General features: G+C 39.0%; 1 protein-coding gene across 4 annotated transcripts in view; it reads left to right on the top strand.

Moving 5' to 3' along the window:
• mib1 (MIB E3 ubiquitin protein ligase 1) overlaps positions 1-16,662 on the top strand; it is a 60,658-nt gene that overhangs the window by 28,969 nt on the left and 15,027 nt on the right. The gene's annotated exons all lie outside the window — the stretch shown is intronic.

Below are 16,662 nucleotides of genomic sequence, written 5' to 3'. Positions count from 1 at the left end.
TTTTTTTCTGAAATAGCACGGTAATCTCATCTGTAGGTCTGTGAAGAAGGATGTCTGGAGTCAGTAACACTTTGATTCGTTGGCTCCGAGGTTAATTTGGAAACGTTGAAACCGGTTTGTTTTGTCGCCATCTTTTATATCAGCACAGGCTTTTCCTCAGTTGACTGTGTATACTGGTTTATCAGATATCCTTAAACGACAGCCATTCATGCAAATGCCAACATATAATCAGTGTATTCACTGCTTTTGTTATTGTTGCCTTAAAGTGAGAGTGATTTTGAATAATCCTGGCAGCTGCATTGTTAAAATAAGAATATTAAAATGATCATAATCAACATATATCACATATCCTTAGTTATAACCAGGTTCGTGTACAGTTTTTTTTTGATTTTCATTTTAGTGTTCCCACAATGTGGCGTGTGCATTGTACGGGTTTTCTTTAAACCTGTTTACCGTTTCCCCCTCAGAGAGTGGAGGACTCTACTGAATGGTGACCACTTCGTAGAGAGCCAAGCATTTCAAACACGCCTCAGCTCCATGTTGCCGCGCTGCTCCTGTGTCTTGTCTCACTACCTCCCTTGACCATTTTTAGTCAAGCAGTGCAAAAAATAGTTCCCACTCTGCTCTTCTTCTTGCCCCACCCACTCCATATCCCCCGGTCCCCCACCTTCCCAACCGAGGCTCCGGGAAGCCTCCCATGCAGCTAGCTCCCGGCCCATCGATTCCACTCGCCTGGAAGGAGAGAGCAGCGTTAGACCAGATAGGACCCCGCTACCATTTGCTGCGCTATTTTTAGTAGCTCCAAATAAAGTGGTCTTCTCGTGCTTCCACTTGTATATACTTAAACCCCTCCCCGCTCCCCCTTGTCTCCTGTTTTGCATCATTACCACCAGCTTTACTGACTTCTCCGGTACCACCTTCTTGCTCTCTGTGTCCTTTTGACTCACCCCAGGTCCCTATCACTCCCTCTTTTAAAATAGAGTTGGAATTCACTGCTTATGGTAGATCTTCTGTTTTATCACTGCTAAACTTGGAGTAAGTGCACATTGGTGAAACTGGGGATAAAACACAGAGTAGCATGCGCAGTTTGGAACAAAATAAAATATTTTCTGATGTATTAATTTACTCACCTCACCTCCGAGGTGCTGGAAAGTTTGGATTGCTTTCTCCTTTTTTGAGTTCTCATTAATTTTCAAGTATCTTTTTCAAGCTTTCCCGAGGCGCGCCCACTGAAGAATCTATTTAATTAGTTGGACTCATCATACTGCACATTCATTCTGTACAGGAGCAATGTCCTCTTTGCCCTCCCTTGTTCTTCAGTCTCTTCTCTACTCCTTTTATACCTACAGCTTCCTGTCGGCTCCTCCACATGCTGCTACACAGGTCCTCTTTATGGGATTGCTTGCTGTTTAAAGCAAATAGCATCATGTCGTGGCAAGAAATGGGCATTAGCATGCTCTTTCATGCAATCATATGGGAATCAGGTCTGATTGATTGGACTTTCCATGAGCCTAAAATTAGTCCCGCAATTCTACGGTTCTTAAATTGCCAAGTTTTCAGCAATTCCACAGTCATTTTGCACCTAGTCACAGTTGAAACTAAGGCTGATTTTTTTTCTCTTAATGGGGATTAGAGAAGATCAATATGGACTTTAGATTTAAACGCAGTATATATTTGGCATTTGTTAAAATTCGTCAGTCACTTTTGCTATGCATCTGTCGCTACATACAGCCAGAGTGTCTTAAAAATAACTTCTCTATAATCAAGAAGGGTATTTCAATACATCAGTTGCATTAAGTAGTGCAATTTCTGTGCCAAATAGCACACAGTAATGCCATTCATTGTATGTTCAAATATATGTGTGTTGATAATCTCATGGAACCTGCACTGGAAAAAGTTACACAAATAGCAACAGTAAATAATTTCCACTACTAGTGTTTATTGTTATATTTTTTGGGATGTATCGCCAGTGGATATATCTAATTTTCTATTTAGCTGATGTTTTTTGTTTGAGAAGAAACATTTTCATTTTGACATGTCTAAAACCCTTGTAGTTAAAATTAAAGATGTCATTAAGTCACAAAATACATGTAAATTTGCTGACAAATGCATGTCTTGCAGCAGAAACAGGTTGATTTTTCACTTAACTTCAGCCATAGGTGTTTATTTTTTTTCTGAAATTGTTGCACTTGGTAATAGTTCTGTGTTGACAGGGATACATTCTAACAATTAAAATAACACAGTAAATAAATAGCAATATTTAATAAATAATTCATATCGTGTACATCTTGCACACTCAATGTGTTTTTACCTCTAATGGTTTTGAAGATAGGCTTCAGCCAGCCATCGTAATCCTTGTTCTTAAGCCTGACCTTATTAAACTAAAAACACTTTCCACTGGAGAAATAACTGGGAGAAGGTAACTTATCAAGAACATTTTGAATTCAGATCCCAAAACAAATCACAAAGCGGCATTTTCGGGACACAAGCTCTTTGAGTGATAACCTCCAGCCCTTCCCATTTTTGTCACAGTGTAATAACACCCAAATCCCTTAGCTGGAACTTCAACACATTTAACATGTTGCCATATAACATATGACAACATATGTTATATGTTAAGACCCAGTTTGAGACTTTCTAAAACCTAAAATTGAAGTGTTAAAATTGTTCAGGTTTCTTTTAAAGGCCCTACCAAAAGCTTCCGTTCAACTTTAGCTGCAAATTGCAGTTAGAACTAATTTAATAAATGCACAGCTTCAGCAAGAAATGATAAATTCCTAAGTAGAGCAAAGCAGGTCTCTCTTAATAACAGTTCAACCAAAAGTTAGTTTCCTGGGAGCCTTTTCCCTCCTCACTAAGTTGTGCTTTTTATCCTCTATCCAGTTGCATTACCATCTGAGCTGAGGATGCCCTTGTGGCGTTGTTTATTCCCTCTTTGGGTTTCCACTCTGCTTGTTGTAGCCACCCAACCCACCAGTTTAATCTCAATTACATCCCGCCATCCCATCTGCTGCTGAAACACAACAGCATGGCTTATGTCTTCCCTCCATGATGAATAGCGCAGGCTGAATTTTTAGTTGAGCAGTTAATCGATCAATAAGAAAAGGGTCTAAAGGGTCTACTAATGGATGTTTTGTTTCATGGGATGAACACTAGGTCAGGATTTGCTTTCTGTGAGTACTGTTTAAAATCTATTTCCATGGCAATGTGAAAGTATTCATGAGGATCAACCATTTGCATTTTTTATACTCAAAAAGTAAAAATTTGCTTGGGAATGAATAGAATAGAATATTTACAGAAACATAAATGTCACGATGCTTCTCAAAAGTTTACATACATGCTTTTGATGATGCATTTGAACTTATTTTCCAAGGTAAAATAATCATACAACTTGTATTAAATATTACAAGTTTAATTTATACATACGTCAAATTGATCAAATTATACATACAAGTTCAAATTTATACACAGCGTAGTATTTGGTTAAATGTCTCTTAGGAATGTCTCTTTTTTTGATGGCAAAAAAAACAAAACATTTTTTTTTGCCATCAACATGATTCTGGTATATAATCTGGCGTTTGACCTCTATTTCTATCAGAAATGGACATTTTCATTGGTTTGTGTCCTGGTCCTCTCAACCCTGTTAAAAGTTTGTGAACAGTTAAAAGCCAAAAACAAAATGTCAGGAAATCAACCAATTTAAGTGAACGCCAGTATTTCTACGAAAAAGAATGCTTTATAAAGAAATGTTATGGGTATGGCACAAAGAAAATGTGCATTAATTAAAATTCATGGACCCAAATGAGTAAAGATTTTAGTTACACCATCGTTCTGTCCAGTAAAAAGCATAATTTTAAATGGATTGTTAAAATTCCCAAATGGCTCCGAGTGAATATAAATTTGACTACCATCCAAGCAGCATGGACCAGCAGAACCTTGTTGCGTCTGGGATGTTCTACTGTGAGCGTATTGCACAACCAACAAAGGTTTTGGCAATCCAACAAATCTTTAGCACATCTGCTTCAGGGGTTGGATTTGGGTCGCTTTGGAAATTTAAGACTAAATTATTTCCCAGAGTTCCTGACATTTAAACTCTCTTAAAAAAACTGACCCATCATGCCACTAATACAACATGTGTGCATGAAACAAACCTTTCTTACTGTCCTTCTGCTTCTTTCAATGTATTAGAAAAAAAATACATGGGTGATATAACTCTGTTAGAGTTGTACATTTAACGTTTTGTTGCTCCTCAAAGTGTTCTGAAAATACAACACAATGGTTATAGTCTGAAACCCTGACCTTCGCTCATTGTTGTGTTGTATTTAGGCCAATTTAGCGTTTAATCAATACGTTGGAGGTGAGTAACGGCTGGGTGACTGAACTTCCCCCTCACTCAGTTACTTTGGTCATTAGGTGGAATAAAGTTTCTTCCACAAAGCAAAACAAATACTGGAGACTGTTTTGTAAAATGTCTGTGTTCAATAAAGAAGGCTGCCTTTTAATTTGGACACTAATGAAAGCGCACTCTCAGATTTAGCCCTTTTTAACGTAGTCAGACCTCTTCCATCACTGCATCTCCTTTCCTTCCTTCCCACACCCCCCTCGTTTGCCTCCTCATCCCTTAACACGGTGCATCATTTGAAGAGGTAAAGCCGCTGAGCGCTTGAAGGAATAAAAATGATTTATGAATGGGCCAACCTACCTGGGTGCTGGAGGGGGAAGCCGATGGCAGTTAGGCTCTCTGATCCAGCAGCACATTGTTCCCTCGAGCCTCACTGCAGAAAAAAAGCTCGTCTGTCTCTTCTGTCTCTGATCTTCCTCCATACGTTATTCACGTAACATTTTTATTTTTGAGCGAAACGCAAACTGAATAAATACCAATTCTCTGTGAAGCTTTATAAAGTCGCATGTCTGTGAAATGTGGATCATTATTTGCACACACGTCGGCTACTTGTGTGAACACTTGCATACTGTGCAGGCTGCACTGTTACTCTCAACCTGCTTTTATTTTTCTTTCTTTTTTTATCGAACTTCAAAGTTCAATGAACGAGAATGCAGACGTTGGCGATGACTCGAACTATTACGCGTCTGTTGACAGGAAATATGCTTTACTCACAGAGGATTTACCTAACCTCATTTAGCCTTATCAGTCCTACACGGTGTACTTGCACACAGATAAAAGTAATAAATGTTCAGTTCTGTAAAATAAAATAATAAAAGAAAAAAATTATGGAATCCTTAAAATCAAAATAAAAAATATATTGGATGCTAGGCATTGATTACTGCCAATAAGGCATACCAAAGTTTTAAAATTAAAACCTCTTAAAATATTTTAGCCAAATATTTCCTATTGTTTAAAATCCTTCTTATGAGATGCCAGTGAAAGTACATGAGTTTATCCTAGTCGAATGAAGCATCTCTGCCGTTCCCTTGCTTGTGCACTACCATTCAACTGGCTGAAACAAGACCTCTGTACTTTTTTTGCCATCAGTAAATATAGCCAGAAAGGTTTGTAAAGATTTGTGATCCAACGGCATGGAAAGTCATGGTGAGGAAACACTAAAGTAGCGACAACTATCACTCTTGTTGTTGGTTTAAATAACTGGCTGATTAAACATGTAACATCAGTTTGATACTTGTTCTACTGTATAGTAGTAAGCAATGTTTAGGGCTGTAAAGTACTGCAGCCCAACAACAACAACACTCTTGTACTGGCTTGATGAGTCCCTCTGACCAGAGGGGATTTCCTAGCAGCTGCAATTTTATGGTGCGTTCAAGTACATCTCGTACACTGGCTTGCATAAATATCAAAACAACTTCAAAAGTGAAACCAAACCTCCAATCAGTTTTATAGTGGACACTTTTTATTTGTTTCTCTTGCCTGAAGTAAACCAAAACCGTACTGAAGCCTGACATTAAAACAGAAGTTTGAACCAAACTGTGATTTTTGTGTGCTGTTACATCCCTAGTTTTAATGCCTTTTTTTGCTTTGTATTGATTGCATACATAGACGCCAGAAAGAGAGTAGCATATCCAGCTAATGGAAATGAAATGTATTATTTTCATCTCAACAACATGGTTTTATTGGGAAAGTTACATCTTAAATCATCTGTCTTGGCAAAATAACAACTTGTAGTTTTGTCTTTTACCAGAAAAATCATTGTGTGCTGCAATGAAAAGGTCACCAATTACCTTAAATCATAACGAGGAGACCCCGAATGCATGGCTTTTGTATAATAAGCTTATAGTTGTAGTAGAAGCAGTTCTCTGTGGTATTGATTTTGCGTACAGTGCTATCACTGTGCGTAATGAAATTTGTAATTCACTCTGCAAGCCCAAGCAATATCATTATTCAGCATAAAAATTTAGGTTTTAGTCAAAATGTTTGCTAGATAATAGTAATATAGCTGCAATTATCAATATTTCATGTTTGCCTATTGGCAGTAGGAACTATTGTTGTTTTTTTTTTCTTTTGAAATCAAAGGTAAGGCGATTTTATTTATATAGCACAATTTTAGCAACAAGGCAATTCAAAGTGCTTTACATGAATTAAAAGGAAATACAATACAATCAAAGCAGTTTGATCATGCTGGACATTTTGAGTAAGTACTCTGAAACTCTTATTTCTTCTTAAGGTTATCATGCTGTGAGAATCTCATCCCTGCCCATGTCTGAAGCACACTATGTATTCTGAAACAATTAATCCTGCTGTTTCTGTTTTACCTAATTATTTATTTATCCTCTGCATGTTACTATTCCCAGTTGTTCGGTTAGGCTCTGTGTTGTCTTGCTGTACAGATACTCTTTGATTAGAGCACCATCTGTAGTGCAGCGACTGCTTCATTCAGCAAGCCTGAGTGCCAGGTTGCTGCAGCATCCACTGTGAGCGGAAAAGTCCCCCACTAGTAGACGCTCTACCAGTGTCCCAGCTCTCTCCGAGAGCTGGTGCCAGTCCAGCAGATCAGCCAGAGGACAAGCTTATACATGCCCCAATCCCCCGGTGGCCAATCAGAGTGCCCACAAGTCCTCTCAGGGCTGGGCCAGTGTGGCTCTGAGCCAATAGATAAGCTCAGCCATGCTGTAATGCTCTGTTTGTCCTGTGGCATGCTTAAGCAATGAGTCCTGACTACTAGCACATCCTGTGCAAGCGATGGATGAGGGGAGCAGAGGGAAAGATGGACAGAGAGGAGAGTAAAAGGAAGAAAATTGGAATAGAAGGATGTGTGGCGGTGGGATGTGGAGGTTAAAACCCTCACTGAAACAACTCAAGGACATAAAGAGCTTTTGGGAAAGTGGCTATAACATACAAAGAGAAAAGCTTGCAATGTGAAGCCACTGTAACCACCAATGGTATTTTTATTCTCCTGACAAGCCTAGAAAGAGGCAGATTTATTTGCACAACTTTAAGAGCCCCAGCAATGAAGGCAATAAATATGACAGAGTGAGGTGATGTACTACCACAACCCAGCTGTCAGGCATCTTTAATGCTGTCTCCCTCCATTTAAAAACTCCAAAAGTTTAGTTTATCTATTTACCTGACGCACCGAAATAAGTGAAATTATTTATTTTGCTTTTTACGAGATTTTAACAAAAGGGGGTCCACGTTAGTCTTAGCTGAGCGAATGCATATAAAATTCATTACACAGTTTGCATTTTTGTAGATATGGTTTAACAACCCGCAAAGCCAACCAAACGATGTTAGTGAGCAGGTTTTTAGATGTCGTGCTGCATGCTGTGATTTTTATATTGTGTCTTTATCTTCCTCTTTTCTTCTTTTTGGAGCTTGCTTTTATATAAACATCATTATGATGACGATGGAGTACAATTAACATTAACTCATCCTGCAGTGTAGGTTTCTCAATAATGTATTAGGATCCTAATTTATGTAATCAGGTCAAAACGTAGTGTTTTGCTCTAAATAGAGCACGTTGCAAACGTATTCATACTGTTTAAACATTTTAACAAACTTTTTAATGCATTATACGATTTTATGTGACTCCCAACATGATAAGGTGCATAACTGTGACATGAAAGGAAAATTGTTTTAAAATGTTTTATTCATTAACAACTGTTTTGTGTCCCTAAATTGTTACTTTATAGAGCCATTGTTTTAATTTTTTCAAAGTTTTGTTTTAGTTACGTTTGACCTATACAGCATTGTTATAACAACTGAAGGTAATAGTTACTTGATTGTGCTGTTTATTGTGCCGTTAAAACAAATAAGTTGTACCATAATGTTACAAGCTCTATAAAACAAACTTTTGAACAGTAAGAAACACAAAAAGAGTGACATAATTTCAAATGGATATACATGGCAATGTACAAATGTAGGCTTAATAATTTTGCACTGCGTTTTATTTAGGAGTATCAGAACAATTGGAGGTGAATAAAGTGCATACCACTCTTTACATACTTTTTTTATTATTATTTTGAATGGTACAAGTTTCATAGTTTGAGTGGGATTCATGTGGGTGAAATTGTTATATTGTTATTTTTGACTTACAGTTTCACATCTAACATTAACTGTGTCCATCTGCTGTGTCCAGTCATCTACAAGTGTTGTAGTGTGTGGAGTATTTGTAACCTTAATGTGCTTTGAGGGACACATTCAGGGCAGTGTGTTCAGATCTAAACCAAGCAGAGCTGCTGAATAATGCAGCCCATGTTACCTTGGTAACCTGTGCGGACACTGAAGTCAGTGGCCCCATGTAAATGCATTATGACAGGTCAGAGAGGACCGAGATTGGTTTCTGGGCATCTTCAGCGCACAGGCACACGGAGACTCACAAGATGATGCAGGTCTTTGTGGTAAATTATCAGGGAACGGTCAAGTTACTTTGCTTAGTAATTCCTCATCACCATTCTGGATCTTTGAGGAATCTGTAGCTTCTGAAAAGCTCTGGCTGCTCAATGTACAGTACAATCAGTCAGTCTCTGTTCTCCTGCTGGTACAAAGTTTCTGTAAGACATTCTCTCTGCTATTCTGGAGCATATGGCCTGTTGTCTCAGTTTTTTCGAGAGGCAGTAGCTGATACAAGATCCTTTGATCCACATTCTACTCCACACCAAACAATAGATTGTAATTAACAAACTCATTTTTCAGTCCCAGCTTCTTTCTTTAGCTGATGTGCCTTGCAGTTTAACAGCCAAAGAAGTGCAACTCATCAGCCGCATTTGGACAGCTTGTTTATATGCACGGGGTTATTTACGTTTTTCTGTTTCCCTTAAGGAACCACCAAAGACAGTAAGTGTTAAAGGGGAAATGTGTTGGGTGCACCAGGCAGAGAGAGTTGATTTAAAGTGGTAGATTTGTCATGACGCCGTAGATCATGGCCCTCCCTCTCAGACTGTCTTCCCATACGGTGACAGCGGGCCGCTTGCAGAGTGGTTGTCGATCGAAGGACCTTCAGAGAAGCTAAATTCTCTTCTGGTCTGCAAACCCCAGACTTCCTTGGTTCTATTTACAGATTAGTTCCTCTGTGATGAAACATGTGCTGCTTTGTCCAGCAGAAAACATGAAATCCAGGTTTTTAAAAAGCATGCACACAATAATACGAAATGCAAAATTAACATTTCATGCCTCTAAGAAGCTGTCAAAGACACTCAGAAGTTGTTTTTACTCTTTACGCAAGTAATGATCCCACATTGATAGGAAAAAAGGCCAAAAACTAAAAATATTAATTGTTTTTAATGAAAGCATTCAATCTTTTTAAACACTTTCTAAGTCGGCGTAAATTCAGGCTTTTTATAAAACATTTTAGTAATTGGGGAGTAATGCAACCATGATGTTCTTCTATAATAAAGTTTTGATTGTGTTTAAGCAGAATGTCAGACAAAATCTCTTTTTTTTTTCTTCATTTAAATCATTTAATAATTTAAATGAAAAAAATGTTGCATATTTTTCAGTTACCCACCTGCAGGATGGTCAAAGAAAAGACTTCAAAGCTGCACCTTCTTTATTAATCTCTGCTCCATCTTCTGTCCATAAACGACAACAAAAAAATAATCAAGCTACAAAAAACTGTCTTACCTGACAGTTTTAAGGGTAGGAGCTTGAGTCTTCAGTTCATGTCCTTACATATAAAGGGAAGCCAAAGGTGGCAAACTTAGGTTTAAAGTAAGTATAGACATTAATCCTAAATTTAGAATATGGATCCTTACAAAACTATGCTGCCCACACACACATGGACACCTGATAGACACTGAACATGCAGCATGAGGGGAGATGTTGCAGCCTTTTGCCCATAAAATGTCACTGAAAAACACCTTCCACTTACCTGCTAATAGAACCTTGTTAAATTAAATTTTAAATGAGCTAAGTTCTCTCCAAGTTACTCACTTAAAAAAAAAAATACTACAAATCAGTTCCTAGTTTACAAGAATTATGAGCTCCACCCATTAATGTGCCTCTTTAACTCATTTGTAGACAACACTGATCGCACAGTAAAGGAAACTCTACTCCTTGAGGGCTACTATGCTCAACATTTAGATGCGTCCCTGAACCAGCAACATTATTTATTTATTTATTTATTTTTTTACTCCAATATGAAACATGGCTTAATCATCGACTGTGTAAGCTAAGTTTTGCATTGAGAAAATGCTATATAGCAAATTTCTTAACTTCTGGGTCATGCAGCCGTCTCTTCATTTTAATCTGCGTTTCCTCACTCCCTTTAAGCCAAATGTTTGGTGGTAAATTATGTGTATCATAAGTACTTGCTGTCAATCGTGGTACAAAGGCGAGGAAGAAACTAATCCATCAATAGACTTCTTGGACTCTCGTGCTTCTTTTTTAACATTTTTTTAGAATAAATTGTCATGTATCAAGACACCCTACATCAGCAGGTGATTTATGCTTAATTAAACCTAAGCCTTTATGCTCCTCACTAACTCTCGTAGCCATTAAAACCCAACCGCGGATGTTTGAAAGCGAATCAAGTGCTTTTAACACAGCCTTGAAGGAAGCAGCAAATAATCCAGCGACTATAAACATCATAGAAATGCACCCCTTTTCCTACCCATTCTTGTGTATGCAAATAGTCTATAATAAACAGACGCTCTCTCAGGTACAGGCAGGCAGGGGAAGGTCACTTTGGAGGGGGAACTTTTCTCTTCACAGCATGTTAATGAAAGCTTCTTTTATTGAGCGATGTCATTTAGGTCCTTGTCCTCGGCTTTCTGCAGCACTGCCAACCTGGACGCTTCCTGCCTTTACTTCTCTCTGCCGACAACAGGATGGCAGATACCTCTGGGAGGCCTCTTGAAAACGGATCTTGTAATTTCATTGTCATGTCGTCTCTCGCGTCACTTTGAAACCATTCAGTTTCACCTTTTGTTTAGGCTAAGCCTATCTCCATATTACCATGTGAAATATTTTCATTCAAAGCAATGTGCTTTATTTGCCAAGTAGTTTTACAACCAGCACTCCCAGCAGCTGGTGACTTAGGGACTCTGAGTCACACATGATGAAGAGCATCTCCTAACTCTGAGTGGAAAGGAGGGAAGGGGTTCTGTTTGAAAGTAGTTTCCTGTCTTTGGGAGTGATTTATACAGGATGAGGCCCACTATTTCAAAGGACCTGGAAGTATTGATCCAGTCTTGAATGAGCTGACACCACATGTATCGTCCAAAGTTGTGTCATCTGGTTAGGCTGTTTGAAGAAGGCTCTCTGTGTCTTTAAAAGAGAAAGATAAAACTGGAATCGTACGGCAGTCTCAAAGAATCTGTTAGATCTGACTAATTTCCTCAGTTGTAATTACTCCATACCATCAGAAATCCTCAATTGGTGCTCTTGATTTTCGATAGAAGAGTCTATTTGCATATCTGTTCATTTTCAGTGTTTGTTTTATAGAGCATTTCATTTTCTCAAGACATGTTGAGCTTTTTGGCAATTTATTTCCAATGCGGAATTTTTCCTCTCATCTCGAGCTAGGAGCCGTACTTACCAGAAGATGTTATGCCAAACACGTATTCCGCGTCAGAGCAACCATATGTTTGTGCACAGCCATTAATCTCTTGTTGGTTGTTGATTGTTCCAGTTCTGCTCTGTCCTCCCCAAGTTATTCTCCTCACTTCCAGTTGTAGCAAGGAAACACTGACCATCACGCAGATGGCTGTCAGCCAGGCGAGGGCGGCAGAAGGGCCCCCGTCAACCTCAGCGTTCGAGAAACGCAATTAAACGTGTTCACGCTTTCGGCTCTCTTTCATGCAGTGACAAATTCTGATGTACGCAGAAGCTGAGGGTGTCACTGTACCAGTCAGTGGCAAATTGCAGCCAAAAACAACAAGATGGGCTGCAAGTCCAACTTTCCTGAGGGACTTTTAGGATCTCTCCCAGGGTGACCCAATTCCATCACCTTTCCTACTTACCGCCTACCTCTACCTCTCGGTTTCTTTAGCAGAGTTTCCTCCTCCATTCAAATTAACCACAGGATCAGTTTTAATGTTCATTTGTAAGAAAGAATGCCTTTCTATATACTTCTTATCCACAGCAAATATCTAAACATATGTGAATGTCAGTTGTCAGTAAATTACGCAATATATTTTATGTTTTAAGGCTGATGTCTATTGTACAGCGCTTTGTGATTTTATGTCTGTGAAAAGCACTTTACAAATAAACTGTATTTTCTATTTTGATAATATATTTACTTCAATATTTTGCTTCCAAAAGTAAAATCTTACCTCTAGATTTATTGCACATTCAGTGTTATATGTAAAATATTGAAATTTGTTATTATGGCTCACAGCTAGTGAAAACCCAAAATGGTTATTCTTAGAAATTTTGAACATAACATGCAACAAACAAACAAACAAAAAGCTAATACAGGAAATCAACACCACTGAAAAAAGCGTTTTTATAGTTTTCCAGCCTTAGACATGTATAAAATATATTTTGACTGTGAAAGACTTGTGTAATAAAATATTCAAGGGTAAATAATGCACATTGTGGATATTCAGATGATGTGCTGTATTAGTTTTTTTTTTTGCCACATCACATTTAGATTTTTAACATTCAACTCATTTGTATTGTATTTTATGATTTACTGACTGAATGCACGCTACCTCAAACATCAGAAACAATTTCATTTACATGAATTACTCCTGAAGACTGCAGTCATCTTGTTGCTTGAGCACCTTTGCCCTACCAGTGTCCTTCCCACCCAACTTCCCATTCATATTCTTGAATGTAGCACCTTGTAAGCACTCGGCTTTTTAGCAGTAGCCTTCGGTAGCTTACCTTCCTTGTAGAGGATATCAGTGACTCTCTGCTGTGGAACTGTCTAGCCCCATGACAAAGCATTTTTAAAGGATTAAAAATCCTTTTTTGTAAGGCTTCTTTTTATATTATAATCTTCCAAATCTTTGCTAGCTTGGAGCCACAGTCCTCATGTATAACTAATAAATAAATGAAACCTGTACTTCTGTTTGTAGATAGTTTGAGTTTCACTTTTTAAAGCGAGTTACTGAAATATATTTGTTTTACAATAATATTGTGATGTTTTGACATGCACCTGTATTTACCTCCCATGACATGTCACAGGACTCTAACAGTTATTACTAAAAATCTTATATATACGACATATGTCCTGGGCACGGTGGGACGTGCCCAGGACACCTCACCAGGGAGGCGTCCAGGAGGCATCCTGACCAGATGCCCGAGCCACCTCGACTGGCTCCTCTTGACGTGGAGGAGCAGTGGCTCTACTCTGAGTCCCTCCCGGATGGCTGAGCTTCTCACCCTATCTCTAAGGGAGAGCCCAGCCACCCTGCGGAGGAAACCCATTTTGGCCGCTTGTATCCGTGACCTCGTTCTTTCGGTCATGACCCAAAACTCATGACCATAGATGAGGGTAGGAACGTAGATTGACCGGTAAATTGAGAGCTTCGCTTTCTGGCTCAACTCTCTCTTCGCCACGACAGACAGGTACAGCGCCCACTTCATGGCAGACGCTGCACCAATCCGCCTGTCGATTAGTATTACGGTCTTCCCAATTTGCTAACATGGCGAAGAGTCTGACAGTCTGGACTTGTATTGCAGAAGCCACCTACGCCAGCAAAAACCTGCAAGTTTGAAATGTTAATCTGCCTTAACACAGTAGCTACTGTACATTCATTTGGATGCTCGTTTTACACACAATAGGGAATTTTCCCCAATCTAATGGTATTTTTTAACATAATATTCCTGTTTCTACTGAATAAAACCACTGTTTACTCGTATTGTCATTCCACCTCGGAAAAAAGCTAAAGAAAAAGTGATATTTTTAGCTACCAGGAGCAAGTTTTATGTAATAGCTTTAGGCAAGACTCTGATGTGGCTTTTTGTTGAATAACTTGCTTGCTTAAGTCTCAGCTCCCACCCCAATGGGTGAGCCACAAATGAAATTACCCTGAAGTGCCCTCTGAGATGTAAAATCGACAGCATGCGAGCAAATGCTTTCTTTGTAACAGTGGCGACACGTGGTGAATGTGAGATCAGGCAGGAGGGGCGCGGCTGCCATCAAATTTAAGGAGTGCATCTCTGCATTAAGTAGCTGAAGATGGCTGCAAGCAATGCAGGTGCGTATAAGCCTCTGTGCAATGAGAAAGGGTGAGAGAGAGCGAGGAAGACTGGGATCAGTGTGCTGCGCTGTTCATCACTGCAGCAGTACACCAGCCACCAAGGCTCTATATGAACCGAGGTGCTGACTGCCTGCCCTTTGCGTCCCTGCCCCTCTTCCTCCGCTCTCCTCTGGCGGACGATGCTTCCTCTCTTCTCAAGAAATAGCTATACGTTTAGTATAGGAAACCAGCCATCTTGATTCTCACTGTCCTATTGGTGTTTTTTTTTTTTTTTCTTCCCCCTTCCCTATTTCCTAAAAGTGCAATATTTAGTGACTACGCAAGTGCTGGCCTTTTCTCAGAGCTCATTTCATTTGTCTGAAGTCCTGTTTACCTTACCTAAACACTCCAGCGTGTGCCGTAAAGCCATATCGGAGGAAATCACCCGCTTCCTTTTTGTCGCAGTTCAAAAATATGCCCCCTGTGAGCACTCAGGGTTAAACAAGGTCAGAAGTTTTCCTGCAAGCACTGTCACTTTAATTATTTTCCTAGGCACACTGTGTACGTAACAAGACAGGGAAAATTTGTTATACGTTTCGTTTTGTGTTCATTTTGTGACTTTGTCTTCATCATACATCCTGGATGTACTCTTAACACCTAAACGGCAGGACACACCGTATATTCTATATTACTTTTGTTCCCCATGCTTGAATTCATGGCCTCAGGCTGAAGCAGGAAGAGTAGGAAGAGATAAAGGATCCGGTGTAAAGAGAGGCTCCATGTATTAAAACAAAACTGGCAGATAACCGAAACCAGTTTTGACTTGATTAGCGTAAGAGTGTTCACATATATACTTCTCACTGCAGATAAATTAAGGTTTAAATCAAATTGACCCCAGAAGGATTTCTTCTTTCTAGAATATTGTATTTTTCTTTATCACTAAAGTGGGTCTTGCTTTCTTCAGCAATGCTGATACTGTATAGAGTGACAGTTCAGCCTCCTCCAGTTTTTTTTTTTTTTTTTTCCCCCCACATACCCTTTAAATGACCTTCAGTGCCACACCACTGCTTCTTCTCAACGGCACTGTTTAAACACTGGATATTTTCCCCTTCCCTAGCGTCTGTTTCTATTAGGGGAAGAGACCTGAGTGAATACAAATAAATCTTGTGTAATTACCATTGTGCCCTTCAGTGATGGACACTTGAGCGCACTGTCGAAGGAGGAGTGGAATTACTCTTACACTGAAGAAATGGGAGGGAGATGCCTGCTCTGAATCTGTTTTCCATATGGGTTGCTTGCTGTTAATCCAAACAGGCCTTTACCATGTTTGAGTTCCGCCTGCTGGCTCCCTTTTGAACATTGTGAGACAAATCTGACGGGTTCAAGCTAAGCTTTTTCAGTTGTTGGACCAATTCTGTCTCACCCTCTTTATTACTATATTTTGACCCCATACATTTCAAAATCTTCCTGGGGAACAAAAAGAGAGAGAGTATAACTCTATACGTAGAAACTGTTTTGATGCTAGATTCCACAATGTGCAACCTAAGCAGGAGAAATCCGATTTCTTGAAGCAGAAGTTTGGGGTCCCACCAGACTATATTGAGACCGAAGTTATTTTGTGTTTTAATCTGTCTGAGTTGAAGTTGAAAACTTTTTTGTTGATTATCCAAATATATTTTAAATCGCCTCAAAGACGAAAAATAGATATTTTGGTGTTTATTTGTTAATGTCACTTAGATGATTGTTTAAAGAATACTATGCACACTAACAAAATAGTTTTCTTTGTTCTATGGGTAATCAGGGAAAGTACTGTTTTTCCCCCTTTTTTTAAGAATTTATTTGATGATTGGCTTGTTTTTTTTTTTTTTTGACAGATTTCCAAAATACAATGGACACTCGGTATTAGTTGGGCTTATCTGCAGATTTCAATACTGCCATCAAGTATCTTGATGAGTATTGAGTGTCTGCCATCTGCAGATACTTGAGACCCCTTCTAAAGAAACACTTAATAGTTCAAACACACTGTAAACGGGGGACAATTATGTAAAATTGACTTCTTTGATCTCTGGTTGGTGTTATGTTATTTCCTCATCAACCACATGCCCGTGTGTGTGTGTGTGTGTG

This window comes from Poecilia mexicana, unplaced genomic scaffold (genome assembly GCF_051168715.1).
Source record: "Poecilia mexicana isolate PSO_F unplaced genomic scaffold, ASM5116871v1 scaffold_17, whole genome shotgun sequence".
Lineage (NCBI taxonomy): Eukaryota > Metazoa > Chordata > Actinopteri > Cyprinodontiformes > Poeciliidae > Poecilia > Poecilia mexicana.
The sequence above is the reverse complement of the archived record's forward strand: the minus strand, read 5'-3'. Positions and strand labels throughout refer to the sequence as shown.